Raw genomic sequence first — 26,765 nt, 5'->3', positions numbered from 1 at the left:
AGTTTGTAGTCTCTCCCCCCCTCCTTTTCTCCTCCTCCTGCTCTTCCCCCTCCCCAAACTCCCCCCGCTCCGCCCGGCTCTCCGCGCAGCCGTGGGATCTCGGAGGAGGGCGTCCATTAGGCCGCGTGTGACCATGTAAGGTAAACAGGGGGCTCATGAAGTCACTGAGGACCAATGGGGAGCGCGGAGCGGGGCCCGGGGCGGGGCTTGGCCCTGGCGGCGAGCGCCGATTGGCCGGCCGCGGATCTCCCTGCTGCCTTACAAGGCGGTGCGAGGCGAGCTATTTTTAGAGGGCTATATAAGGGGGCTGAGGCGGCCGCGCGGCGGCCGGGGAGCGGGAGCGCGAGCGCGAGGGACGGGGAGGGCCGCGGCGACGCTCGCGCCGGCTCCCGGGACGCCGAGGCGGCCGGGCTGGGGCGGCGCGCCGGCCTCCGGGCCTCGCTCCGGCGCCCGGAGCCCCGGAGGCTGCGCCCCTCGGAGGGGCGGGGGCGCGGCCCGGCGGGAGGGTCGAGGGTCGGGAAGCGGGGTTAGGCTGCCTCCTGGAGGAGGCGCGGGGCGCGAGCGCGGCGGGGCCGCCGTCGGGGGAGGGGCGCTCCCGCTTCCCTCGGCCGCGCTCGGGGGCCGCGGCGGGGCGCCGCGAGGAGAGGCGTGCCCGGGAGGCCTCGCGGACCAAGAGATGAGCGGGGTGGGGGGGAGAGACAAAAAAGAAAAAGGAAAAGAAAAACGCACCCAAAGCCCCTTCACAAATTGCGCACGGGGCGCCGGAAGAGGCGCCTGAGGAGGAAGGGGCACACAATGGAGCCGAACAAAGGGGAGCGGCGCCCGGAGAGCGACCTGCGCCCGCCCCCGCCCCCGCCCCCGCGCGGCGCGCTCCCCGCCCCTCCCCGCCCCGCCCCCCGCGCCCGGTGCGCGCCGCCCCCGCCCCGCCCCCCCCGCCCTGCGGGGGCCGCTCGCCCGTTGGAGGCGCTCCGAGGGGGGCGTCCGCCCGAGTGCGGCTCTGAGGGAAGGAAGGCGCCTGGGGGGGCGGGGCGCGCGGCTGAGGGGGGCGCCAGCCCGAGGCCCCCCAAGTGGCCTCCGGAGAGAGGTGTCCGCCGAGCCGTGGGGAGGCGAGAGGCGGACCCGGACTCCGGAGCCCGCACGTCGGAGTAGACCCGCTCTTACCTCAGATGAAAACCCTCCACAACGCACCTAATTTTTTTTACCTCAGATGAAAACCCTCCACAACGTACTTTTTTTTTTTTTTTTTAAGGGCCCGCCCGTTGTTTGCTTGACCTTACGCGGTTAGTGTCGTTCAGGGTTCCCCCAAATGCGCCGTGCGCTGAGCTTCCATTGCTGGAAGGACTGCAGAGTCCGATGAGAGACTTCCCTGTGCCCGTCGTCGCGAGAGCAGCGACATCCACCCTAATCGCCCTCCTCGGCTTCCCGCTCCTGACTCTGTGGGACTCCGCCTCGTGATATTTGCGAAATTCTGCTTTCTAGAAGGAGCACGATTCGAAATTCAGTACTTCGCCCGGGGAAATTAAACAGGAATTACTGGGTCTGGGGAGAGCCCAGTTTCTCTACTTGGCGACGTCTGGAATTCTGTGGGTCAGACCTACAGCGTCCACTGTGGGAGTGCAGCTGGCACGTTGGCTGGCGTTTATGTGCACGGGACGTGCGGAGATGTTTAGTGTTATGTAGACACATCTGTGGTGCTAGGGGATGAATGACATGACAAAGTTAAACGTCATACCTGAATCAGGGGACATCCGCTACCACACGCGTGTGTTTGCACCAGGATGAGGAGGCCTCTCTTTGAAAGGCCAGGTGGGCCTTTCCCAGAAGTAGGAAACCGCTTAGGGCCATCACATCCCAACTAATGCCTTAACTTGATCCTTAGGGTCGCTGGTGCTGCTGCTTACTGGTCGCTTACTGGTGTGGCTTTGAGCTCAGGGGCCCAGACCTTCTAATTACCGCCTCAGAAACAGAGAGAGTGGGCTCTGCCTTGCGGGGTGGTTATGAGGACTGCAAGTAACGTCTGTAACTCACCTGCCATAGTATATGGGGCTATTAGGTGGATACTAAATGTTGAGCCATTATCATCTCCCGGTGATAACTGAGTCAACTAAATAATATATCTGAACTAATCAGACCCATGGGGGGACATACCAGATCCTTGGAGAAAGAGGAGAGAGAGAGAAGCCTCTTGCCAATTTGTAATAAGTATTACAAATGTGTTTCTCGCGTGTGGGGGGATAGGGAAGAGGCCTTGGGAAAGCGCAAGTTCTTTTTTTTTTTTTAAATAATAAATTTATTCTTTATTGGTGTTCAAATTGCCAACATACGGAATAACACCCAGTGCTCATCCCGTCAAGTGCCCCCCTCAGTGCCCGTCACCCATTCACCCCCACCCCCCACCCTCCTCCCCTTCCACCACCCCTAGTTCGTTTCCCAGAGTTAGGAGTCTTCATGTTCTGCAAGTTCTTGAGTGAACAGAGGAAGTAAAGGAACTGAGACATAGGGAACTCAAGAGGCAAAACACTAGGCAAAGCCAAAGCATATAATTTGATGTGTGAACTCAAGTGAACTTGATTTCTGTTTTTTTGTGTTACACCATTGCTATTTTTGAGCGAAATATGACATTTTTGTTAACTTGGGTTTGAAGATTTTACAGATAATAGTGAACTAGTTAAACACTTTGAGTGTACCAGGCTGTGTGGGCACATAAGCCCATACAGTGGGCTTTTATTATATACAGTGTCTCATTTCATCCTCACAACAACGTGAGGCAGGGACTTTTGTTATATCCAACTTTATGGATGACGGTATGCAAGCTTAGAAATATTGGGTTGGTCAAGGTCCTACAACTAGGAAGCAGCTGAGGAGGGGCTCAAATGTAGGAACGTCTGACTTTCAAGACTGCTTTGCATGGGGGTCTCGGTGTAGTGAAAAACTTTTAAGTTTCTTGGGTTTTGTTTTTGTTTTTATATATATATTTATTTATTCATAAGAGACACACACACACAGAGGCAGAGACACAGGCAGAGGGAGAAGCAGGCTCCATGCAGGGAGCTGGACGGGGGACTCTATCCTGGGTCTCCGGGATCAGGCCCTGGCCTAAAGGCAGTGCTAAACCGCTGAGCCACCTAGGCTGCCCAAGTTTCTTGTTTTAAGTCAAGATTTGTTTACAAAAATGCTTGGGTGTAGAGAAGGGGGGGCTTCCTTTGAGGTTTTTGTCCATGTAATATCAGTCATCCAACTTCCAGAAGAACTTAACCAAAATCTTACAATATAAATCCTGAAGATCTCATTATGACTTTTTTCAAAGTTTTGTAGAATATTTTAGAATTCATGCTAAGAAATTTATGCAGTGAGGCACTTCTAAAGGCCCATTATCAATATCAGTCATACTTAGCTACTTTTTATAGCCTAGAGACCCTACGTTTGTTCACATTGCAAAACACACACAAAGAACCTGAATGTACAAAATAATCAACAAATTAAGATCACCGGAAACTTCGGCAGTCACACAAACCAAAAATAAACAGCACGGCTCTAAGCACCATATATTGAATGCCTTCTCTATACCTGGCATTTTATAGATGTTCTCATCTGGTCTTCACCACAGTCTTGTGACAGAGCTATCATGACTCCATTTTCACAGATGAAGGTATCAAAGTTCAGAGAGAGAACACAATTTACCCATTATCATATGTCTGTTAAGTGGCAGAAGCAGATTCAAATATAGGTCTGAATCCAAGATGACTCCAAAGTCTGTGTCCTCCGCATATATTATCTTATGAGACACTTATACTATTTTTAATAATATCACCCTTTAGAAGTTATCCTATAGGAAACACCAAAGAGTAAATAATGTTAACCAGGAAACACCAAAGAGTAAATCATGTTAACCGCCCCCTCCCCATGCCACCAAAACTAAGAAATGAAACTATTTTATGAACAGCATTTTATGAAAATGTAATATGTAAATAGACACAACCAAGACATCAGAGTGTTTCTACTAGAAAAGTCTGATTCATTAGTACAGGAAGTCCTTATTAGCACTGTGTGATTAGCACTGGTAAAACCTCCTTAAAATAAATCTACTTAAAGCAGAGACCAAATTTCAGAGCAATTGGTGAAAACTGGGCTTTACTTGAAAATAAAAGTCAATGTCGTTAAAATGCATTTAGTCTATCTTTTATGGAACAAGATTTATGTTGTAAGTACAATTATGTGTAATTATGGAATGAATAAACAATAAATCAAGAAGATTATTGTTGGCTTAATTGGAATTTTTTTTGGGGGGGGTTGGGTGTTTTTTGTTTGTTTGTTTTTACCAAATGTGAAGCACCTAACAACATGCTTTATTTCATATTTGACTTTTATGCCATAATCAAAAAGAGAGTCACTTTGTAAAAATGTTTGAGAGCGTCATCAGTTTTCCATGGAGTCTCATTTAATTTTTTGATATTCAAAGTATTCTCTTCTCTTCTTCTGAAGCATCAATATAGTCATCGTCTCTGTTGATTTTACCTGCACTGCTTGTTTAACTCCATAGACCCTCATTTGTCAGTTTCTTTACCAAGTTCACTTTCATTGATATCATGAAACCTTACACCTTTTGCAAGATTGCAATTTCAGTTTGCAATAGAACTGAATTTATTTGCATTGGATTATAAATGTTTACCACCACGGAGAGTGGAGAAGGGGAATCTAGTGTTTAAAAGATGCTTGAGGGGGTCCCTGGGTGGCTCAGCAGTTTGGCGCCTGCCTTGGGTCCAGGGTGTGATCCTGGAGACCCTGGAGACCCACATCAGGCTCCCTGCATGGAGCCTGCTTTTCCCTCCACCTGTGTCTCTGCCTCTCTGTGTGTGTGTGTGTGTGTGTGTGTGTGTGTGTGTGTCTCATGAGTAAACAAATAAAATATTTTAAAAAACAGAACCTATTTAAAAATAAAAAAAGATACTTGAACGGGATACTAATTTATAGGTGGCCATATCATTAACAAATATTTTTATCTACCTCTGACTTTTGCTTCCCTTCACAATCTCACTACGGTGAAAGAAACTGAACTTAGGGAACATGCTTTGATGATACCACAGAAAACAAACATGTCAGAGAGAGTGGAGGTTAGTAAAGAAGACTGAGAGACACGGTTTGAATATGGAAGAAAAAGTATGTAGAGCCATAGGTGTCATACGATGAATGATGTACATATGTACATATAACCAGAGAGTTGTTTCATTTTTGAAAAAAAAATGGCACCTTCATCAGAACTCTCATGTCCTGGATAAAATATTCCTCAAGGATAGTTGTTTTCATTCTGTACTCACTTTCTACTCATAATTTGGTTTCCCACTTGTTCTGCCTGCAGGGAAAGAATGTACTGGCTACAACCACAGGAGCCTGGTGCTCATTGTGACAGTTTTGGTTGTTTTGTCAATACAAAGACATTTTAGTTATAATTGTATTTTTTGTGAGTATAGTTAGCAAGGGTCTGGCTCCCTGGGTGTGTTTGATATTGAGACTCTGACATGTTGAGGTTTCTGGGCATGATGGATGAAAGAAAGAAAAAGAGAGAAAGAAAGAAAAAAAATAAAAGGAAAGAAAGAGGGAGGGAGGAAAGGAGGGAGAGGAACAGGGAAGGAGGGAGGGGGAAAAAGGAAGGAAATAAATAAATCTTGGTCTTCATGAATTAACCAAAAACTCTTGGCAGGTAGTTTGCTGATCTCCAGAAAACATGCCAATCTTGCTGTTGGCTTTTCAGAATTCTTTGGGTATGTTTTAGTTTAATAAGAACAATTTTTTTTTTTAATGAAATGTTTTAAAGTCAACCCTGAATGTTGAACTCTTCATTGTATTGGGTCATACAAACAGGATGAAGAGGGGACCTAAGTTTCATTGCAGATGATGGGCATGGTGCTCTGACTCGCATAATCTATTGCTTAACAAAAATTGATTTACCATAATGATAAAGGTAAGGAAATCAAAAATTTCTTTAAAAGTTTACTGTCAGGAATGTCCTGCCCAGACCTTCAAGTTGGACATTGAATGTTATTATGACCTGCAGCACGTAACTCCGATGGAGATTGACATCTCTAGCCACTTTCCCAGCTTGAGCTACCAGCACTTAGAGGTGTCAGTTTTGGGATACCTGGTTGGCTCAGTGGTTGAGCATCTGTCTTTGGCTCGGGTTGTGATCCTGGGGTCCTGGGATCGAGTCCCACATCAGGCTCCATGCAGGAAGCCTGCTTCTCTTCTCCCTCTGCCTATGTCTCTGCCTCTCTCTGTCTCTCATGAATAAATAAATTAAATCTTTAAAAAGAAAGTGTCAGTATCTTCTAATGAAGAACAAAATCATCTAAATTCAATCCGTTATTCAACATATATTATGCAAAACATTCATTCATCATACATGATGCAAAAACATTTGATCATTTAACATTTTGCACAATGTATATGTTGAGAACAGAAGTGTAAACAAAGACACATTACTAATGTTAGTCGTAGTATATCTCAAAAGTTTGAAAAAGCATTAGGAGTATCTTGTCCAACCCTCACAGAACCCACTGCTTCCTTCTGCAACATTCCTTCCAAGAGATGCCCAGTTGCTCCAAAGATGGGGAAATCCCAGCAGGCACTGGGATAAATCACTGTGACTGAGCCTACCAGGCTCATTTTCCCTGTCTAAGAATAGCCTCACAAGCTCTCAGGGGGTTCTGGACAAAGATTTTGGGAAATAGGCTAGCAGAAGAGGAGAGAAGATTTTTAAATATTAAAAAGAATACCTTTGGCTATGTAATGATAGAAATGCCAAGACAGTTATGAAGCTAGTGAGAAATTAAGTTGCTAGTGTTTTTAGGGATTATTACCCTTTGTAGCATGTAAGGTACAATTTGTAGAATTGTGTTATATTTCGTCCTATTTTGTTGTTGTGACATGTTGAATATTAATATATTAAATATCACTGTAAATGTTTTATCAGGATATTGTCATTTTCTTTTAAACATGCCATTTCCAAAAGGTTCAGAACATGCTTAATGGGATTTAACAGCAGAATTCATCTCAGATTCTATAATGGAAATCAATGGGAGAATAGGATTGATTTGATAGAAAGTCTCTGTGCCACAAACTTTGCTGACAGTGACCATTCCTATAAGTGAGAGATACCTATTCCACAAGTGCCCAATGATGAGTTTTTATGTGTATGATAGATCTGGGTAGTTGAGAAGATTAATAGTGTCAGCAGCAGTTTTTTGCTGACTGGTTGCTCATTTGAATTTCACTGAATTTTCTTTACCAGAAGGATGTTCATTTGAATGGTTAGAAGAGTTCGCTGAGTCACAGTTTTTAATACTGGTTACTGCTCTTCTCAAGAGTGAGCAAGGCGAATGTCCTGGCCTTCCACTTAATGCAATCTAAATATAGGGGTGGGGGAGAGGTGCATGCTTCAGTGTCCACCACAGCTTCATGACCCTTTGCCAGCTCTCAGCTCTCCTACTGTTCTGCAATACTCACAGACCAGACCGTTCTAAGCAAACGTGGTCATGTTTTACAGTCATTTCCTCTTGGCCTCTTCGTAGCTGGGTCCGATATACAACATGCTCTTCTGCTTTGCTTCAGTGTTGGTCATGACTTGGGAAGGAAGGGCAATCCCACTGATGAAGGCCAAAACGTATCCTAAGTCCAAGAGGTTCACTCCCTCCACCCAACGTGTCCCAATGTGAAATTCCACCCAGCTCTCTTCATGCCACACATTAATCTGTCCTTTCTTTTTCTGCAATACTGATTCTTGAGTTTTGAGGTTTGTCTGTGTTAAACTGATCCCAAGTGTTCTTGTCCTTTCCACATGTTCATGTGCATCAGTGCCCTTTTGAGATGATAAATTTCTAGAGAACATTTGTCTGATCACCTGGTATAGAATCTAATATCTGTTAAAGCACACATAAACTTTTTAAAACCCAACTTTAAAGAGTTCACATGAAATATTTTTAGTAAAATTTAAAAATAATATTCCTCTTTCTCCAATATTGTTTAGATGCTGTATTGTTTGTGTTAGCTTCTATTAGGTTAACCTAAATAGAAGGAAATAGCATCACTTCAAATGAAGTCAAATGTGGTTAAAAGAAAATAGAAGATCTAAGGCCCTTAGCATAGATGTCTGTAATTAAAATTACCAAAATCTATATAAAGTACATGAGACATATTGTCAAAGAACCCACTTCACAGAGTGATTTGGAGATAAATAAAATCTTTATATATATATATATATATATATATATATATATATATATATATATATAATTTATTTACTTGAGATAGAGAGAGAGAGAGAGAGAGAGAGAGCACACACAAGCAGTGGGAAGGAGCAGAGGGAGAGGGACAAGCAGGCTCCATGCTGAGTGCGGAGTCTGACTCAGGGCTCAGTCCCACGTGGGACCCTGAGACCATGACCTGAGCCAAAACTAAGAGTTGGATGCTCAACCAATGAGCCTTCCAGGTGCCCCAGAGAAAATATATTTTTTAAAATAAAGTACTTCCCAATCTATCAGGAAACAGCAGCTATTACATTTGTTACATTTTAAGAGAGACTAATTTTGAGTATTGTAATAGTTCACAAAGTGTCGTAATAACAGACTTTTCTGGGAACTAGCAACAACTTTAGCAAAAGGAAAGCTAAAGAACAAGAATTTGTTAAATTTAAGTTTCTTTCACTCTGACCTGGAATAAAGAATGCCCTGATGCTAAATGGCCTTTAAAGATCACTTAGAACAGAAAGAGATCTATGCTAAGCAATTTGAAAGTATTTGGCAACCCTGAATTTCCTCCTTCTCTTTTGTCTTTACCATAGCAACTTCTGACCTGTAATTTGGTCTTCTGAGTGGACTTATTTATATGAGATTGCCTTTTATAACCATGTAGATCTATTTTTATTTATTTAATACTTTATTATTCCTTCTATTATCAAAGAGGAAGTATGAATAAAGACAATAAAACATGAGAATGATAATACAGAAAACTATTAGCACTAACTAAAGACAGAAGTCAAGTACTAAAGGATGAGAGAAGTAGAAACATCATAGGGATCCATTATCATTCCAGCTGTGTCTCCTATTAAACACTGATCAAGCTATGTTGTTACTTATAAATTATTTCCTTGTAAATTTGCCTCATGTGAACCCATACCCCTAGCACAGAGTCTTACCTCTATGAAGTTAATTATTTGGTTTATAAAGTGGCAAAACTGAGCTTCATATTTTTAAATTCTGGTGGCTCCATTAAGATGCCCACGTAGTCTTATTTAAAGCCCTGCAATTTCATTTACTCAACGATTATTGAGCACTTGTTTTGTCAAACACTAGGCTGGGGTCTCGGAGGATAAGAATGGACAAGATATAAAAAAAAAAAAAAAAAAAAAAGAATGGACAGGATATGATTCTTATCATATCTAAAGCTGACATGTTAAATGAATAGAGATATAAATAAAAATAATATGTGTAATATGGCAGACTAGATTATTGGGACAGACTTTCTCTATGTAAAAATAACCAAAATTCTAGGACATAAGCATTAATGAGCTGACAAGAAAATAAGGAATCATTGGGCTAAAATTAAAATCTAAATGAAAGTGAGACTCAACATCACTTCTGGCACAGAGCACTCTTAAACTCAATATTCCCAGCCCTGGCTGTCTATTAGGAAGAGCTTTAAAAATACCATTGAGTGATGTGGCTTCCAGCAAGGGTATACTAGCTGGTATTGGATGAGTGGCCCCCCTTCATCCAAGAACAACTAGGAAATCTAGACAAAATATAAAAATTACATGATGAAGGTATTGGAGAAATAACAATGGAGCAAGGACTCCCCAAGCCTAGGTCCTGAAAAGAAAGGAAACCAAAGAGATAAGCCCCTAAATCAGCATGGTTTTATCCCACTGCAGTAATTACCTAACAAAAAGTTGAGCTATGAAGCTGATCAGAAAATGTAATGAAAAGGAAGGTGAGCAAAGGCTTTGGTAAATCCAAAAGATTGGAGGTATAAATATTAGGGTTTACAGTTGGCCAAAAGGTTGAAGGGAAATGTAAGGGACAGAAAAAGACTATTCCTTACCAGGACTAAAGTCTGACTTTGAGCTATAATAATACCTGATTGGAGTGATCTATCCCTTATCAAGTTGCCTTCAGAAGAGAAAAATAAATCCTCTCTGTAAAGGATAATCCAGAACTTGAACTCTATAATTTTTTTAAGACTTTACTTATTATTCACGAGAGACACACACAGAGAGGCAGAGATATAGGCAGAGAGAGAAGCAGGCCTCATGCAGGGAGCCCAATGCAGGACTCAATCCTGAGACTCCAGGATCACACCCTGGGCTGAAGGCAGATGCTCAGCAACTGAGCCACCCAGGCGTCCCTCACTCTATATTTTTTTTTCCTCAATGTCCATCACTCATTTAAAAACATAAAAAGATTAAAATTCCTCAAAATCAAGATTTTAAAAATTTAATAAGAACAGACCCATAAAAAAAAAACAGGCCCATAAGAAATCTAGATATTGTCATTATTAGACATGTACTTTGAAACAACTGTCATTAACATAATCAAGAAATTAAATGACAAGAGTGAGAATTGCAGCCTAGAATTGGAGACTATAACAAAAAGCGAAATTCTGGAACTAAAAATCACAATGATTGCAAATAAAAATTTAATGGAAGGGTTTGTGATGGCTAATTTTATATTTCAACTTGACTGGATCACATTGTGCCCAGATATTTGGCTAATCGCTTTTTCTGAATGTGTCTGTGAAGGTATTTCAGGATGAGATCAGCATTTGAATTGGTGGACTCAGTAACCAGTTTACCCTCCTCAAGATGGATAAATACAACTAAACTATCACTAACTGATTCACAGAAAAACTGCTGACTACCAAAGACAAAATCTGAAAAGTATTTAGGTAGGAGCGCTTTTCTTTCAGGAGTACAAAGATAAGACTCCATTCTTCGCTCTCAACAGAAGCATTGAAAGGAAAAGGCAATGGAATGACGTATTCAAAGTGCTTCAAGAAAATAACTGCCAATTTAGATTTCTATACTCAATGGAAATTTCCTCCAAAAAATTGTTGGGGTCAGATCTACTCTGAAGTAATAATAAGGACAACTCTTCATTACAAGGAAAGATAAGGTATCAGATGAAGTTATGATGATGGATGGGGGGAGGGAGGAATGTAAATGATTATATAAAACAATAATAAAGTCTATGAGGTTTTAAATTACGTGAAATTTAAAAAGCATGAAAATAGGGAAGTAAATGGAGTTAAAATAGTCTAATACCCTTGTATTGTCCCAGAATATAGAAAAAGTTCTAATGTATTTTAGACTTTACAAACCAAAGAGAAATGTTATAATTTCTAAGGTAATCTAAAAAAAATAATTTAAGAATTTTAAGTAACATGCTAATGAAAGAGACGAAATAAAATGACTAATCTAGGAAAGGAGACAAAGAGAAATAAGATAAGTAGTAAAAATAGAAAATGAATAATCAGATGGTATTTAAACCCCAAATTTTCAGTAATTTCAATTATTACAAATAGACTAAAATATCCAATTAAAAGACAGTGTCTAACTAAAACAAAATTCAAGTATAATGGAAAAAATCCTCAAGTATAATGAATTTTCCATTTTTGTAGTTTGAAAATGACCTAATATTGACAGTTTTAAGTTCTTTTGTCAGAAATGGATGCTATTTATAAAAGATGCTTATTAAACATGGGGGGAATGGTTGAGAATGAAAGGAAGAAAAAGATAAATCATGAAAATTTAATTAAAACAAGGTTGTATTAGCTCTAAGAATATTCAACAAATCAGATTTTAGGTTAGTAAATAAAGCAGACATAGAAAGATATTTTATAATACAATAGTCCACTAAAAGATATAACTCTTCTAGATCTATTAATACAGACTCAAAATGATAAAGTAAACTGGAAGAAGTAGAGGAGAAGTAAAAAAAAAAATCTACAATCATACTGATAGAGTTTTAATTTTTTTCTGGTAACTGATAGAACAAACAAAAATCAGTAAGCACAAAGATGTGAGCACAAAGATGTGAGCACAAAGATGTCTACTTAATTAGCAAATATAGAACCTGGCACTTAATGCTTATAGAAAACATATTTTCAACTGCATGCAGAAAATATACCAAAACAGACCATGTTTTGTGCCATATACAAGTCTCAGCAAATTCCAAAGAGTGAAAACTATACAGAATAGACTATCTCACCACAGTGGGATTTAAGCCAGAAATGAACAACAAAAGATAACTGTAGAGTCCCCATGTATTTGACAATTAAGAAACATACTACTAAATAGCCTATGAGTTAAATACAATATAACAGAAAAAAATTGTAATACCTTTTGAACTACTTAAGATGATTTGTAGACAGATATGTAAGCAAACATAGTAAAATGCTAATGGTAGATGGTTATTCACTGGGAAATTTTGCTACTTTCAGCTCAATTTCCTTTGTGTCAAAAATTTTTTTAGGCACCTGATTTTGTAGTATAGTACCTACATTTACACATCACCTACAAATTGAAAAGGCCTAATAATAACAGCTAACGTATATAAAGACTCCTAGGTATCAGGCACTGTTCTGCGTGTTTGCATGTGTTCTATCATGCTCACAACAACCCTCTGAGTTAGACACTAATCATATACCTGTTATACATATTTAAAAACTGAGACACAGACTGGTTAAGCTGTGGACCACACAGCTTCTAGGCATCATCTGAATCCAAAGCCTACATGCTTAGTCACTACTGTATGCTTTGCCCCCTCAAAGCTCTGAGGCAATTTATACAGACAATAGTAAAATGCTGAACTCATTTAAATATTATCCTCCAAGTTGAGCCTACATTAGGGGGAACTATAAGGCCAATGGACAGGTGCCTGGGTGGCTCGGTTGGTTAAGAATCTGCCTTTGGCTCAGGTAATGAATGATCCCAGCGTCCTGGGATCAAGTCCTGCATTGGGCTCCCTGCTCAGTGGGGATCTGCTTCTCTGTCTCCCTCTGCCCCTCTCCCCTGCTAATGCATGCTCTCTCTCAAATGATAAAATCTTAAAAAAAAAAAAGTCAATGGACTATTTATCACACATTCTATACCTTGTCATCTTATCTATGAGGATACTGTCACTGGCTGCTTTGTTTAGATATGCCATGTCCACAACCCCTTTGCCTCTGGCTAAGTTATCCCTCAAACAGGGATATTGTATTGTTTTGGCCTATCTCCATTGTGGGGCACAGATGCTGGTTTCTGGGGATAGTGGCTTCCCTTCTGGGGACCATGGAAATCATTAGTTTAATAATTAATTCTAGAATTTTGCTAAGAAATGAGGTCAAGAATTAAAATATAATCTGGGGTGCCTGGGTGGTGCAATTGGGCATCCAACTCTTGGTTTTGGCTCTGGTTGTGAGATCGAACTCTGAGTTGGGCTCCATGCTAAGTACAGAGGCTGCTTGAGACTCTCTCCCCCCTCAGCCCCCCAAACCTCTAAAATAAATAAATAAATCTTTTTAGAAAAAAGAATCAAAATATAATCTGACCCAGGAGAGGATTTTGGTGGGTCCCCAATTAGATCGTAATAAGAATACCCATGTAACTAAGAAAAAAATTATTCTTGGCCATAGATCTACCTCTTGGGTACCCCTAACATTGCTTTATAAATTCAATAACATAGCTCACTCTGTTCTAATGCCTTCTAAAGAAGTCTACACTATTTGTAATTGTCCCCAGTTATATGTCTCTCCTTCCAACTTTTACACATTCTTTTAGAAGCTTAGCTTATTGACAGAGCAAAATCTTTAGATTTTTTATGTATTTTCCTCAGTAGAGTCATTCATCAATATATTGTCAGAGTTTCAATTTTGAAAGTGTCCTACTCCTCTTGGGTTCAGCTTCCCTTTCAGTGACATAGACCTTGCTACTAAAAGTGTGGTCCTGGGCTTGGGTGGCTCAGTCAGTTAAGCATCTGATTATTGATTTCAGCTCAGATCATGATCTCAGGGTCCTGAGTTTGAGCCACCAGTTGGTCTCTGTGCTCAGCTTTTCCCTCTGCTCCTCCCCCTGCTCGCTCCCTCTCTCTCTCTCTCTCAAATCAGTAAATAAACATAATCTTTCAAAAATATAATAAAATAAAGGCTTGATCCTTGTGGCCCAGTAACACTGACATAGTTGAGGCTTGTTAGGACTGCACATTGGCAAACCACACCCCAGACCTACTGAATTGCAATATGTATGTTAACAAAATGCCCATGTGATCTGTATACACACAAAGCCTGAGAAGCATTGTTATAGGCCAAGAGCTCATGTCCTCTCTTTTTCCGAACTTATTATAAATGACTTTTTAAGCCTACACCCATTTCCCTCTGGCCACATCCACCCACCTGCCTCCTGTTTACTCTGAGATCATGGGCTTATCTCCTGTGATGGCACTTCCACTTTACCAGTTTGTGCCTTCTTGTTGATAAGATTTAGACTTGGAACTCCCATTCGCCTTTTACTTCCCTGAACTTCTAAGGGAAGCCTATTTTACTCCAACTTTCCTTCATTTCCAAGACTCGGAATCTGAACTATCTCCTCTTTAATCATCTTTTCATATCTGAATAGACAATCATACATTCAAATATATTTTCATCTCAGCGATTCTACTTGGTCCTCACAGCGGTTCTATGATGTAGTTAGTCTTAAAATGTTCAGAGCCTAGCTTATTATTCCCATTTGTCAGATAAGAAAGTCGAGGCTTAGAGGTTAAAGCAACTTTTGTGAAACCATATAGCAAGTAGTGACAACATCACTGCTAGTATCCAGACCTCTTGCTTTCTTTCCACTGCACAACTCAATCTCCAAAGTTTTGCTCTAAATCTCTGAGCAGTGTTAGAGGGAGAGCTACCCATCCTAGCACCACTTACCAAGTACAAACACCCTCTCCCCTGTGAAAAATGCACTTGGTTATCCAGAGAACTCCTTTTTAAATTTGCCAGAGACCTAATGCTTCCATTAGAATATGTTCAGCCACCTGCATAATTGCTCCTTGTAGTTAGGGGTGGCCAAAGGCACAGTTCTGGCAAGAGAGGTGTAAATGGAAGTTTCATGGGCTGTATGAGTTTGCTAGGGCTGCCTTAACAAAGTGCCACAAGGGATGATTTAAATAACAGAAGTGTGTTGTCTCACAGCTCTGGAGGCTAGAAGTCTGAAATCAAGGTATGTGTAAGATCAATTCCTTCCGAGGGCTATGAAGGGAGGATCTGCTCCCGGCATCTCCCCTTGACATGTAGGTGACCGCATCCCATTCACATGATGTTCCCCTGTCTGCGTATTTCTGCATCCAAATTTCCCCTTTTCATAAAGATACCAGTCATAGTGGGTTACTACCTGCACCAGTGACTCCATTTGAACTTGATTACCTCTACAAATCCTATTTCCAAATAAGATCACATTCTAGGATACTGGGAGTTAATATCCCAATATATTCTTGGAGGGGTGGGGTGACACAATTCAATTCATAACATGGGAGGAGTATTGGTTTGGGGGTGTTTTTGCTTTCCTCACAAGAGAGGACAGCCACAATGTGCTGTCCTTCCACTGCCCTTCCTTTCTGCTTTATATTTTGCTTCCATAGCTGGAGCTGCTCAGCCTTATTGGGATTAAGAGAGAAAGACCAAGAGAGCTAAGAAGTTGAACCAACATTAGGAACTGCCTGACTCTTCATATCTGTTACATGAGGAAGAGCATCACCTTTGCTAAAAGTCCTTGCAGTGAGGTTTTCCTTGGCTTAGACAAACACATTCCTAATATATTTTACCATTCTCAAATAGCTGGCGTTATATGATTTTACCAAATTAGACAGCAATCCAGAGTAAAAGAACTAGTTATTATCAGGTTATGTTCACAAATGATTTAGATTGAGAAAGTGGTTGAAGGGATTGGAGAGTGAACGTATCATACCTTTACAGACATTTTGAAAATAATGCCTAAGAAAAATAAGTACACTGGAGGCTGTCCACCAATGGCCTTCAACCCCCCCACCCCGCCCCTTGTTTCTAGTTCTCAAAGGTGACTGGTGTCTTCCATCCTTCAATGTTGTTCTTGACAAGCCAATAAAAAAGATCCTACTTGCTATTCTTAGTGTTTATACCAAGGTCCTGGTGTGAGAGAATGAGGTCATGACTTGTTACCCTCAACAGTGGAAATTTTAGTAAGTCCCTCAGTGTACTTCTTTGACGACTACACATGAGATCATCTCTGCAGTTACAATTTACAGTCTTAAATGCACTTCTCTTCCCTTTCACATGCTGCGCCCTGTAATGATCTCTTTTGGGATTCTTTGGGGAGCTAAAGAAGTCTGACAACAAGTGGCAGTCATGACTCCAGATATTTTAAGTAGGAAGGCAACTGCTAGGGAGAAACAAGGTAGTTGCCAATGAGCCAGGCAGGATGTCCTCTTTTTTTTTATTTTTTTAATTTATTCATGAGAGACAGAGAGACAGAGAGAGAGAAGGAGAGAGAGAGAGGCAGAGACACAGGCAGAGGGAGAAGCAGGCTCCTCGCAGGGAGCCTGATGTGGGGCTTGATTCTGGATCCTGGGATTAGGCTGAGCCGAAAGCAGATATTCAACTGCTCAACCACTGAACCACCCAGGCGTCCCAAGGCAGGACATTCTCTGAACAAGACAGGGGCTCAGGTGAGGCAGGAGAGGCACCTCACAAGCGAAATTTAAGGAGGCGCTCCCTCTCAGCACTATGCAGAACACGGCCAGCGCCTCTTCATGTTTGCCCTGGGCATTTCTCCCACCTTCACCTTGACTTTGAGTAAGAATGATCTCCAATGGACACTCATGTTTTATTATTTTCAGTGGAATAGCTATACTCCTAAGAAGAACACATTCACAGAAAAAAAAAAATATTTTTCTCCCTCACATTCAGGAATTTAATTTTTTATAGTAATAACTCAAATGAGTGAATACTTATGTACTGAAACCCTAAAGTACTGTATACATACATACTATCTGCAACACTACTAAGAAATTCTGCGGTAAGGTACCATTCAGATCCCACTTTGTAGCTAAGACCAAGAGAGATTAAAGGTTGGCCCCTGGCCCCACAGAAGACAGGGCCACTCTAACAAGGATCCACCCTGTTCCACTCCTACACCTGCAACCTGCCCTCCCTTCAGGCTTAAAAATCCCTGCTTTCTCAGTATTTCTTATTTTAATTCCCTCAATCACCACAAATTCTACCTCTTTGTCTCCTAGTCAGATTTCTCTTACTTAACTAAAAGATATCATTATTGCTTTGTTTTTGTGGTTTCTTTCTCTTTTCCAGCTTAAAAAAAAATTTCATTGAGTTTGAGAGTAGATCAGTATGTCAAGTTTTCTCAAAACATTCTTTAAAGCCATTTTCTGACTTAAATGTCTAGAGGGCAGCGCTAAATGGGGCCACCAGGTAAGAAAGCAGGACGGCTCCACACACTTAGAGGGGACGAGGAGGGAGAAAATGGAAAGGAAAAATCTTATTAGGTTTTGTAGGTCAGGGAAATCCTTTCTAGCCTGGATTCTTAAACCTTCTGAATTTTAATTGAAAGTATTTCTCCAGAGTATTGACTTTAACATGACTGTGCACTCTCAAAAAATATTCCCTATTCGTATTAGAAAAATATTACAAATTCCAGGAAGACAAGATCGCATTTGAAGGAAGAATTTGATGATGTGCCCTTTCTGCTTCGGACAGTAACCATGGAATTGCTGGCGACTACAAAAGCTGCCAGACTTCTATTGAGCATCCCTGCTGGGAAAACCTTAAAGCTCATGGATATGATATATGATTGCATGCTCCCACCTAGAAATCACTATTAATTCTTATTTAAAAAATGGGTAGTATTCCCTTCGAGATTGATGACCATCCACACCAAAAAATGCCCCCAAATTAGAAAGTAAAAGATTGATTTTAACATATCTGGGGGCTATTGTAGAAAGGTATGAAAATTAATGAAAAAAACTTGAAGTCGTACTGATTTCCAGTTTTGGCCTCAAATACAAAATAGTACTTATTTTTTGTACAATTCACTCTCTCACAAAGATAGAAATTCTCAATTGTTTTCTGTAACAAATGGAAAATCAAGTGATAGCCAAATGTCACTACTCATCTTTTCTTTTCTTATATATATATTTTTTAATTTTTATTTATTTATGATAGCCACAGAGAGAGAGAGAGGAGCAGAGACACAGGCAGAGGGAGAAGCAGGCTCCATGCACCGGGGGCCCGACGTGGGATTCGATCCCGGGTCTCCAGGATCGCGCCCTGGGCCGAAGGCAGGCGCCAAATCGCTGCGCCACCCAGGGATCCCCCGTCTTTTCTTTTCTTAATTCAAGTACATATCTTTACCCAAACCAGAAATTACTCTTTTCACTTTTTTTCTGCAAATAGACATATTACAACTATCATTGTTAGTAGTAATTCAGATTATTATAATAATAGGCTTGCTTAAATAAAGCTTTTTATTTCTGGCTCAATATATTTTTAATATTATATCTTCTCATCTTCATTATGTTCCTATAAGGGAGGTTACTTATCATTTCTGATTTATAGATGTAAAAATTATGGCACTGAAAAGCAAGATGACAAAATGCGAGGTCAAATAGTCATGAGAAATTGGTCCTTCAACTCACTTCCTAGATTCAAATTACTTAAGTCTCTTCAAAGACAGAAAATGGAGTATAGTAATATGTAAGAAACAATTTTCCGTTGAAAGTGTACTTCAGTGTAAGAATACATTTCCAAACTAGAGATCTTTCTTTCCAAATGCCTTTAAACGGGCATCCAAGTATACAAGCCTGGGTATTCAGTATGGTTTCAAAGCTGACCCACCTGAGTCAGAGAATTTACCGGACAACCTTTTAAGGACTCTGAGTAGAATTCTTATGATGCTATGACTAAGTGATCATGCCTTGACTGCCTCATCTACCTCTTACTCACATTTTCCCAGCACTTTGTTTAGGCGAATCACTTTGGCCCCTCCTTAGAAACATATTTTCCCACAGTACTTCAGAATTTTTGCCGCAACTCTGCTGCAATGTCCCCACTTGACACTGTGCTCCCTGCTGTGGGGTTAGAGGCAAAGTTTCCCTTCCGCAGGACTCCAAGCTGAAAGTGGTCTCCACACTATGAAGGACACAGGATCTGTCCGTTGCTCAGCCATCCATTCCAATTTACTGCCTTGGGTCAAGGTGTCCCTTCTCTCCAGTTTGCTGCTTGATTCACTGGAGCCAACTCCCTCCTCACCTCCAAGTTTGGTTCTGTTCTGCAAGTCTCAGGGATCTTTGCAGTCATAGGAGGCTCAGAGATAATATATGGGCATGGCCATGACCTCCACCGTCAGCATTTAGAATATGGGATGACTCAGCCCAGCCATGAAATGAGAAGGTGGAGGGGGCTGGAGACTCGAGGGCAGACATCCACTATGTGCAATGTGGGAGACAGCTAACCACTCACCTTAGCAGTGGCTGGGTAAAAGTGGCACAAATCAATCTAACACTCAGGCTCTTTGGGTTCTAGCTTTATTTAGGTACATTCTTCACTTCAATTTTCATGCTTAGACCTAACAACTTTTTTCCTGGTAATGACTGTGCATTGGGTACATGTTCCCTGCTTTTACATACAATATTACTATTGGAAGTTACTGGTTTCTGGTCTAGCATCCTGAGTTGCCTGCTTTGGTAACCCTACTCTGGTTTTCCTCTGAGCTTCAGGATAGGGTCAATCCCTTCTTGTCCCTAGGAATGAAGCATGTGCACTAAGCCTGGCCCATCAGCATTTCATATTTCCCTGGATTGTGTGGATGATTCAGGGGTAAACAGCTAATCACAGTGACCTTCAGGGCTTTAACAGAAGTGAACAGAAGAGATTTGTTCTAGCTCTACCAATCTGAGTGTTGGGAGCCTAAACCACTGAACCACACCATATAGAGCCTAAGAAGGAGCCAGTCCAGAGGAAGTAATAAAACAGAGCCAAAAAAAAAAAAAAAAATAGATGCTAGTGGCTGGCTTCATTGAGGACTGAATCTCACTGATCTGAAGCTGTACCTATTCCTATAAATTCAGCAATAAAATCTCTTTTTAGCTTAAGCCCATTTGAGTTGAGTCTTCTGTCACAATTTCAATAAAAAATGCACTAACTGGCACATTATCTCACTTTTTTCTCACTGCTTATATTTGCATAAACACTGGCTGAGCTAATACATAATATTGTTGTAAACAGCAAATGAGCTAATGCATATAAAGGAAATTTCAAGAGTATAAACAGAAATATGAAAGCAAAAAAGACTATTGTTGATCTACCATAAAAGTAACCTCCTCTTACCATTTTCTCTTTTCAATCACAATATTTAAAATCTGATTCTGTGAAGAAATTGTACACACTGATTGATGAAAGAAGTCCTAACTCATTAAAGGTTATTTGGCTGAATTTTTGTTTCATTCCTTTTGGAACTGAGCTCAGCAAAACATAAAACCAAGTAAACAAGCCTCTTATCCTAAACTTCTGTCACTCTCTTACTCCCCACTCCTGTCACCAGGTCTGTCAAATGCTTCCTTAATGTCTATTTAGTCCATTCATCTCTTGCCACATCTATTACCACTATCTTGAAACAGATCCTCATTATTCCCTGCATGATTTGTTGAAATTAGACTGTGATGGACATGTCTGAGGAAGGAAACACCAGAGTTTTAGATTTTGTTGGAATATTGGTTATACATCTGCTGCATGACTGCCAAACCTAGTGGTCCAAACAACAGTAAACATTTATTATTTTACACTGTTTCTATAGTACAATGTTCAGGAGTGGCTTAGCTAGATGGTTCTGATTCAGGGTCTCTTGTGAGGTGTCTGCCAAGATGTTGGCTGGGGCTGCAGTTATCTGAAGGCTTGACTGGGGCCGGAGATTTGCTTCCAGTTTTGCTCAGTCAGATGCCCAATGAGTTTGTGCTGGTTGTTGGTAGAAGGCATCTTCCATGCTGCACGGTCCATTCCATAGGGTTGAGTGTCCTCATGACATAGCGACAGGCTTTCCCTAGAGCAAATGATTTGAGAGAACAATAAAGAAGTCACAATTTTATGACTAAGCTTTGAAAGGCACACATCATCATTTCTACAATGTTGTTTTGGTTACATGGGTCAGCCCTATCTAATGAGGGAAGGTATACAACAGGGCATAAAAACCAAAAGGTTGGGATCATCCTGTCAGCTGGCTATCATAACTGGAGACAGTGAAGGCTTCATTCCGGGATGTTTAGGTTTGAACATAAAGTATTTGTAATATCAAGGTGGGTGGAGAGGGACAGCAGAACCTGAATTTGTGAATTGGGATGCAAAAGAGAGATGTACCCTGGGAGTCATCGGCACAAAGATGGCAGCTGGAGACACAGGAGTGAGTAAGATCACCCAGACATAGTGAGAAAAACACAAAGGACAAAACCACCAGTATCTGAGGATGGTCAGAGAATGAAGAGTTTGCATAAAAGACTAAGAAAAATGAACCAGAAAGGTGGAAGAAAAGCCAAGTTAGAATAATATCATCAAAACCAAGGGAGTTTCAAGGAAGGAATATCTCTGACTTCCCACTGAAATCTAGAATTCTATGATCCCCATTGACAGTTATAATGCTATTGGGTTTTGATGAGGGACTAATTTACTTGAAATAAAATGGGAAAAAATCCAAAAGTCTTTGGAAGTCAATATCTAACAAATTAGTTAATTTTCTTACTGTCTGATTTATTTTGTTTCATTTTTGGTGAAGGTGATAACTTTTGTTCATTTTGCTTTACAAGTTGAGTATTTTACTAGTCTTTGTATTCTGTCCATATAGTTCCTCATATTCTTTCCTGGTTATTAAAAGAATACTCATCATTATCTGGAATATCAGACTTGGTTATAATCTCTTATATTTTCCTATCTCTTAAGGCAGGAATCATTCTATTCTCTATGATTTTGAGGGCTTCAGAATCTCTAGACCACTTCTCTGGCCTATGATATCATGAGATATCATAGTTTGCAAAAAATTCTGTCAGGCTTATGGGTTTTGGTTGGTTGGTTGGCGCTCTGGTCATCTATCATTATCAGAATAAAGCTTTAGGAAATGTACCTTTAATAGAAATAAGAATCATATAATCATGAATATATTAGATGTTTTGTTTATTTTGCCTTTGAAATCCTTCAGGTTGGATTTGTGTGGCTCAGAGATTTGTTTTGTTCTGTTTAGTTTAGAACTATTTTAGTCAATCTATGATCTATTTATCCTCCACCTGACCAAATATATTCACTCTGACCCATTTCATAAATAGCTGTTTGCTGTTTACTTTCCAGGGAGAAAAGTGCTTGGTCAGCCAAGGAAAATACTGCAAATGCTAACAAGAGAATCTTGTGTGGCAGCTTCGCAAACCAATTGCATTTTGATCCTCTTCTCTATTTTCTGAAGAATTCAAGTTCAGGTCCCTTCAAGTGGAATTGAATCAGGAGAAAATAAACCAAATTTATGTTGATTTATAAATCACATTCTTCCCATGAAAATGAAACCTACAAATAAGATTAAAACTTGCACTCCTGAAGACCTTATAAAAGTAATTGACAGTGCTAATGTCCCCAATTTCTTTTCTCACCATCTTTCATTACAGAAAAAGCACAGGAAACATTTCATTCATATCTGGAATACAGCCACTTCTGGCATGGAAAGCAACAAACTATTTAATAGCTACACAATAAAGCATTCCACAATAGTGAGTAAAGATAGTCCAGGGCAAAGACAGCTACCATGCAATGTGCATTTGCCTGTAACTTACCTGGAATGCTATTGAAATGACTGTCCAGCCATCACCGTGGGGAATGCCGCTATTTGTGGGTTGAATCATGGCTCCCTAAAGTACATATGTTGAGATCTTAACTCCCAATGTTTCAGAATGACCATATTTAGAGATATGGCCTTTAAAAAGGTAAAATGAGAGATAAAACAAAGTCACTAGGGTGGACTCTACTCCTATATGACCGGTATCCTTATATATGTCCTTATAAAAAGAGGAGATTAGGACACAGGTACCCACAGAGTAAAGGCTACGTGCAGACACAGGAAGAAGGTGGCCATCTACAAGCTTAGGAGAGAGGCCTCAGAAGAAAGCAACCCTACTGACACCTTGATCTCAGGCCTCCAGCTTCCACAATTGTGAGAAAATAAATTTCTGATGTCTAAGCCACCCAGTCTGTGGTGCTTTGTATGGCAGTCCTGGCAGACTGGTCCAGCCACAGTGTTAGGCATAAATGGCTCTGCAGCCTGGATTTATAGGAGATTGATCTCTGAATCCCAGAAATACAATCTCCATTAGGCAGTGCTTCTGCACCCTTCAGCCCATCACCCTCTACTCCTGAGTCTCAGCTCTGTTCCCTCTTGGATCTAGTTATCTATAAACCACTTATAACATATTACAATCTAAACTAGCCCAAACAATAAGCAGCTAGAGAGCTACGTTTCTTTCAACATGTGCACACACACATGCAAACACACTTTCTGTGTTAATAACTAATAAATATTCCAGTAAGTGTTCTAATGGCCAACAAGAGGCAGATTCTTAGCAGCCGAGGTACTCTTATAAATGAGCTACATGGGAGAAATTCCAATTCCACTTATATTATTCCCCTTCAGTCATATATTAAGACACAGGGATTTAACATGAATCTATCAGGTACAGTCAAAAGCTTCTTCCAGACATTTTTCTTTTTTTGGTTTTTAATTTAATTCAGAATATATATTTGGGAGAATGCCCACAAACATGAATTAAACATAGGAAGTGGAGACCGTTAACATACGAGCTAAAATCAGTGCTATAAAACAATTTTTTAATCTGAATTAAATTACCCCAGTTAATGCAGAATGTTTGTGGAATTTTTCCTCTTTAGGGCAACAGAGTTCTCTCTAGACCTCCCAACTTCTCTGGAAGGGAGGTGGCAGAAAGAGGTGGGAGAGGAGCTGCAGTATACGAATGGAGATACAGAGGCTGACTCCACGTCCATCTAATGCAGGGTCTCAACGTCATGACTGGCACTCCTATTTCTAAGAAAATTTTAAGCATGCACCCCCAAAGTACATCTTTTTATTCATTTCTTTGTAAGTGATGTATTTGTACGACTACAGTCATATATTAGGTACATTGAAAGCATACACCAAAAATAGAGATTTGGAAAGGACGAGTTTAACATGTGTTCTCTTTTTGTGGATTAGCCTGCCTTCTCTATGCTTTGGAAACCACTGAATTTTTGTCTGTAGTGTAGGAATGGGGGTCCAGATCCTTAGGCTCCCTTCCACACATCTATTTGGCCATCCTGCCCCTCTTCAGTTAAAAAAAAATAATAAGTACTTTAGTGTGTGTGAAGAAGTGCATGCCATGTACTACTTATGCTCAGGGCCACAGCATCATCTCTCTAGAAATTCCCTGCAGATTAGCCATTAAATGCAAACATACGGACTTTTTTCTTTTCTTTCGGCTAGGCAATGCCTATCTCCATGGAACCATTGGTCCAAATACTCAAGTTCAACTGGAATTATGCTCTAAGGTATAGACATATGTTGTACTCAACCATCACAAGTGAAGAAAATGATAAATGATAAAGTTATGAGACTGAGCTTAGCATTAAATGTTTTGGTCTCTGTACCTCCTTGTAAGTGAACAGAAATGCGTGGGACAAATGGGTAAAATTCATCCTCTCAAAACAGGTAGGGAGCAAGCATTTATTTAAAACTCAATAATTCCTTTTGTTTCACTTCAGTTTATATTTATTTGTATTAAATTTGAATTAAATTAGAATCAATTGCAAGTGTTTAAAATAGTAAGTATAATATGACCCAGTATTATAAAAATATTTCTATTTACCCATTCTCTCAAGGTAGCTTTACCTGAACTATCAGTGATTATGATTTCTGAGTTGTAGGATTTGGTTTGGTTTTCCTTTGCTGTTTTGTTTGTTTTAACTTTCTGCCTCTACTCTTCTGTATTACTTAAAATATCTTTGTGCTATAAAAATATATATTGTATAAAAACTATAAAGTAATTTTCCTTAAAAAATAAATAAGATTCATATCTAAGTGAATGAATGAATAAATCTGAAAAATTGGTTGTGTCCAAAGTTGAAAGAAGACTTGGCGGAGAAGACTATAGCAGGAGATACTGTACTTTGGGACCAGATATTGTACTTAACTGCATATACTATCCCTACGGAAATAAAAACATGAAGCCCTGCCCCCTCCCCCTCAGTGGAAATAGGCTGGTCTTTTCTGCATTCTCTTGCACTGTTTTATATCATGATCAACAGTAGCCCCATCTCCAAGACAACTGGCTAGACTTAGATACTCCCTCAGCCCTAAAATCATATTTTTTCTTTATATTCAGCTGAATGATTCATGAAAGCCCCAAATCGTAGAAACCTGGAATTTTAAAGATGGATGATATTTCAGAAATCATCTAATAATGTAATCCCTGTGCTTTCTAATTGAAGAAGTCACAGCCTAGAGAGATGCAGCATCTTGCTCAAGGTCACCAGTGTGCTAGAAGCAGACTCTGGACTATAACCCTGTCCTAGCTACAGGCTCAACAGCAGCAGTTCTGGTGACTCTAGGCTTGGCACATTTCTGGTTCTCCTTTCGTTTATCCTGGCTTATTACTTCCATTTATGGCTTTATTATTGTTGCAATATCATTGTAAGTAGTCTCAAACCATTTGTAGTAAGAGATGGAGGACTAAATATTTATACTATAAAGGTCAGGACAGCTCTTGTAACCCCCAATCCAAGTGCTCTTTCCAAAGAAGGTAGCGTGTCAGAAGCCTGGAGCTCACTGTTACTTCACGGTCATTGACAATATCTGCCGCGTCCCCAGGGCCATGAAGACTGGCAGTAGTAGGGCAGCATGCTGTGCACTCTTACAAGCTTTCTTCCTAACTGGAAATTTCTTGAAAATGAGTTCTTAAAATGTCTTTGCAGGTAAAAATAGAAGCAATTAATGTATCTATTCAGTAACTTATTTAATAATCATGAATAAAATTACCAAAGGTGAGAATAGAAATTCTGGTTCAGAACCATGACAATTTGGAGCTTTCCAAAATGAAAAATAAGCACCTATTTGGAGGAAGTGGAATTTGTGTAGTTTTGTATGACTTAAGAACTTGGAAATAAAAGCTAAAAAAGAAGCATTTGTAAAGATGGTCTGAGACAGAAACAGCAGTAGATACAGTAGGTGACGCATAGGAGGTAAGAGAGATTCTTCTCTAGGACATACCCCTGATCTTCTGTTTCTGACATCACTTTACTTTCCATGAAAATATACCATGATACCAGAAAAACAGGGAGGTAGAAAATCACAAGGTCTTTGACTAGAAAATCAACAACTAAAATCCAAGAAAGCTTTATCTGTATAACACTTAAGTGGTAGAAGGACAGGGAAAAAAATGCATTGACTATTTCTGACCCTGAAAACATAATTATTAGCAATAACACCAAAAAGAACAATAAATTGAGCTTCTAGGTCTAGTAGGATATAAAATTAACAATGACTTGTAAAAATTCAGTTAGTTTTCTTAATTATCTCATGCTAGATGATTGCTCATGTTTGTTGTCAATAATCTTTTAACCAAGTAAATTCATAAGGAGAAGAGAACCTATAATCTCTCTATTCCCCCTCTTTGTTTGAAAAGCTTTAA

At 40.2% G+C, this 26,765-nt stretch overlaps 1 protein-coding gene and 3 long non-coding RNA genes across 8 annotated transcripts in view; 2 read left to right on the top strand and 2 right to left on the bottom strand.

Annotated features, from left to right (window-relative positions):
* The window catches only part of KLF7 (KLF transcription factor 7), a 91,551-nt gene extending 89,971 nt beyond the window's left edge, over positions 1–1,580 (bottom strand). Inside the window, exon 1 of the mRNA XM_072812878.1 lies at positions 1,278–1,580. The gene's annotated coding sequence lies outside the window, so the exon portion shown is untranslated. The remainder of the gene's footprint in view (positions 1–1,277) is intronic.
* Positions 4–4,256, top strand: LOC140625548 (uncharacterized). The gene is made up of 2 exons (XR_012024901.1): positions 4–140; positions 1,250–4,256. It is a non-coding gene; the product is annotated as an uncharacterized lncRNA (long non-coding RNA).
* A 1,602-nt stretch (positions 4,257–5,858) lies between these two features.
* Positions 5,859–25,605, top strand: LOC140625547 (uncharacterized). Its single transcript, XR_012024900.1, has 3 exons — positions 5,859–5,959; positions 10,790–11,162; positions 23,974–25,605. It is a non-coding gene; the product is annotated as an uncharacterized lncRNA (long non-coding RNA).
* The window catches only part of LOC140625543 (uncharacterized), a 62,023-nt gene continuing 55,314 nt past the window's right edge, over positions 20,057–26,765 (bottom strand). For 2 of the 5 annotated variants that reach the window (XR_012024889.1, XR_012024893.1), the window contains one exon: positions 20,059–21,100. This is a non-coding gene — a long non-coding RNA (uncharacterized lncRNA). Of the gene's footprint in view, positions 21,101–26,765 lie in introns of all 5 variants that reach the window. The other 3 variants (XR_012024891.1, XR_012024890.1, XR_012024888.1) reach the window with 3 other exon arrangements.

Source organism: Canis lupus, chromosome 36, assembly GCF_048164855.1.
Source record: "Canis lupus baileyi chromosome 36, mCanLup2.hap1, whole genome shotgun sequence".
Taxonomy (NCBI): domain Eukaryota; kingdom Metazoa; phylum Chordata; class Mammalia; order Carnivora; family Canidae; genus Canis; species Canis lupus.
The sequence above is the reverse complement of the archived record's forward strand: the minus strand, read 5'-3'. Positions and strand labels throughout refer to the sequence as shown.